This window comes from Chrysochloris asiatica, unplaced genomic scaffold (assembly GCF_000296735.1).
Source record: "Chrysochloris asiatica unplaced genomic scaffold, ChrAsi1.0 scaffold00265, whole genome shotgun sequence".
NCBI classification, from domain to species: domain Eukaryota; kingdom Metazoa; phylum Chordata; class Mammalia; order Afrosoricida; family Chrysochloridae; genus Chrysochloris; species Chrysochloris asiatica.
The window spans coordinates 3,410,998-3,414,470 of NW_006408783.1; the positions used below are offsets into that span (position 1 = coordinate 3,410,998).

A 3,473-nucleotide genomic window follows, 5' to 3' on the forward strand; every position below is an offset into this window, starting at 1 on the left:
GTTATTATCCACCATATAATTAAACATAACTAAAAACATATCAACAGTAGAAGAAAAAATAGATGACTGGGGCTTCCTAAAAATTAAACATTTACGTGCATCAAAGATTTTGCCAAAAGAGTAAAGATGTCCAAAGAGTAAAGAGAGTACAATGACAAATCAGAAAAGGGACCAATAGCTGAAATTTATAGAAAACTGCAACACCTCTACAAGAAAAAGACAAGCAACCCAATTTAAAAATGGGCACAGGATATTAACAGACACTTCACCAAGGAAGACATTCAGGCATGAAGAGATGGCCAAGATCTTTAGCCATTAGAAAGATGCACATTAAAATAACAATGAGATATCATCTCATCCCAGCATTAAAAACAAAGTTAAAAAAAAACAAAAACCAGAAAACAACAAATATTAGTGAATTGTGGAATGACTGGGACCCTCCTACATTGCTGGTGACACTGTAAAATGGATCCATCAGTGTGGAAAACAGTATGGCACTTCCTCAAAATGTTGGAAATAGAAATAGCTTATGTCCCTATAATCCCTCTCTTTGATATATGTCCACCAGAAACAAGAGCCAGGACATGAATAGACATAGGAAAACCAATGTTCATTCTAGCATGACTCATAATAGCAAAAGCATAGAAACATCCTACATACCCATTCATGGATGAATGAATAAACAAACTTTAGTACATACACAGAAATGGAATACTTTGCATCAGTGAAGAATAACAATGAATCTGCAAAACACCTGAAAACATGGATGAACATGCAGGACATAATGCTGAGTGAAATTTTTGTTGTTGTTGTCGTTAGATGCCATCAAGTTGGTACAGATTCATAACAACCTTAAGCACAATAGAATGAAACTGACAAGGAACTCATCCTCATAGCCCAATTTTCAGCCAAGCAGTAGATATGTAGATGGGGGTTGGGAGGGACACAACACAACGCCACTAATAAGGTATGCTCACCATGGAATTGGAGCCCTGCTGTGGTGCTGTAGGTTAATGTACTGGACTGCAAGTCCTTTGAGCCACAAGGTTGGCAGTTCAAGCTCAGAAACCCTATACAGGGTCATTGTGGGTTGGAACTTACTTGATGGCACTTAACAACTTAACAACAACAACAACCATGGAATTGTCAATCATTTAAAATCAAAAGGGCAGCATTTACCTATGAATAAATTTGAGAAGGGATGGGAAGGTGGGTTTCCATTGAAACAGGATCCACAATTAGGACGTGGGATAACTGTTACTGCAATCACTGAGGAGAAACACTAAAGTGTATGATTTTTTTAATGTAAAACTGATGATCTTGTCTGTGAATCTTCCCTCAATTCACAATAAAATGTTTTTATTTTTTAAAAAGATAGGAAAGAGAATATAAAAATGTATGTCAAAGGAGACTCTGAAAACCTGTTCTCCAGTGAAGAGATGGTAAAGTGAGTAGAAGAAATGATGATGGAAAAGAGATGAACAGAAAATTTCAAAGGGAAGTTTGAGAAGGCAAAGTCCAGTATTATTATACAATGTATGTGCAAAGACCTAGACTTAGAAAGCAAAAGGTTCAGCATTTCATAAAATGAAAGAACTGAAGAAAAATTTCAAGCCTCAACTCACAATACTGAAGGATTTCATGGACAAAATATTGAATGATACAGAAAGTATCAAAAGAAAAGGTAAGCTATACATAGAGTCACTGTAACAAAAAGAAATGGTCAATGTTCAACCATTTCAAGCAGTAGCATATGATCAAGAACCAATGGTCCTGAAGTAAGAAGTCCAAATTGCACTGAAGGTATTGGTAAAAAACAAGGCTCCTGGAATTGAGGTAACACAAATTGAAAATTTTCAACAAACTGATTTAGCATAGGAGGCACTCACTCATCTATGCCAAGACATTTGAAAGACCAACCAATTGAAGAGATCCATATTTGTGCCCATTCGAAAGAGAGGTGACCTAATGGAAGGTGGAAATCATTGAACTATATAATATCATTAATATTGCGTGCAAGTACAATTTCGATGAAGATAATTAAAAAATGGCTGCAACAGTACATTGACAGGGAACATCCAGAAATTCAAGCTGGTTTCAGAAGAGGATTTGGAACTAGGGATATAATTGCAGACATCAAAAAGATCTTGGTTGAAAGCAGCAAATAACAGAAATATGTCCATTTGTACTTTATTGATGAAGAAGGGGCTTCAACTTTATGGATCATGACAAACTATGGATAACATTGTTGTTGTTGTTAGATGCCATTGAGTTGGTACCAACTCATAGTGACTCAATGCACAAGAGAACGAGACACTGCCGGGTACTGGGCCAACCTCACAATCATTATTAAACCCGAGCCAATTACTGCTACCACTGCACCAATACATCTAGTTGGGGTCTTCCTCTTTTTCTCCAACCCTCCACTTTACCAAGCATGGTATCCTTTTCCAGTGACTGGTCCCTCCTGACAACATGTGCAAAATATGAGAGACGAAGTATGACTATCCTGGCTTCCAGGGAGCATTCTGGCTGCATGTCTTCCAACACAGATTTGTTTGTTCTTTTGGCAGCCCCTGGTACTTTGAATATTCTCCTCAAACAGCATAATGCAAATGTATCAATTCTTCCGCAGTCTTCCTTATTCACTGTCCAACTTTCACACGCATATGAGGTTATTGAAAATGCCATGGCAACTGTATTTGCCCACGGTGTCTCAGATTCATTCTTAAGGAACTGAGAACTTAAATGGTCCAAAATGTCAAAAAGACTATCTTATGTCCCACCTTCCACTACAGTTCCTGCAACACAAATGCCCAGCACACCAGGGTTTGTGGGATACAATCAATACAGTCATCTCGCCTACAACAACTACAGGCTGGGAGGGACCCCGGGCACCAACAGCCAGGTCATGGCATCCTCTGGTATTATGATTCCCAAAGCCCCAAAGTCACCAGATAAGCCACTGATGCCCTATAGGAGGTAGAGCAGAAAGGTCTGGGACCAAGCAAAGGTTTCTAAATCTGACTTAAAGTTGTGGGAGATTGGCAAGAATATTGGGGCATGTAGTAAGATCTCACTGATGAAGAAAAACAAGAATATTTAAACAAATATGAAGCAGAGAAGATAGAATCTAATGAGTCTATGAAGGCCTATCATAATCCCTCCCCACACACCCTGAGTACATAAATGCAAAAAGTCGAGCAAAAGCTGCTTTAGAGGAAGAAAGTCGACAGAGACAGTGTCGCCTGGAGAAGGCAGAACCTTATATGAGTATCCAGTCTGCTGAAGCTCCAGATGATTATGATGATGGCTTTTCAATGAAGCATCCAGCCACCACCCGTTTCCAGAGAAACCACAGTCCCATCAGTGAGATCCTCAGTGAGAGGCAGATGGCACAATAGATAGAATGCAGGTCCTCAAATGACAGGTCCAGTCCTTAATGATTCATTAGCGAAAGCTTTCTTCAAGTG

The 3,473-nt window shown here is 38.9% G+C and overlaps 1 pseudogene; it reads left to right on the top strand.

Annotated features, from left to right (window-relative positions):
* Window positions 1-2,758: 2,758 nt before the first annotated feature.
* The window catches only part of LOC102832456, a 71,719-nt pseudogene continuing 71,004 nt past the window's right edge, over window positions 2,759-3,473 (top strand).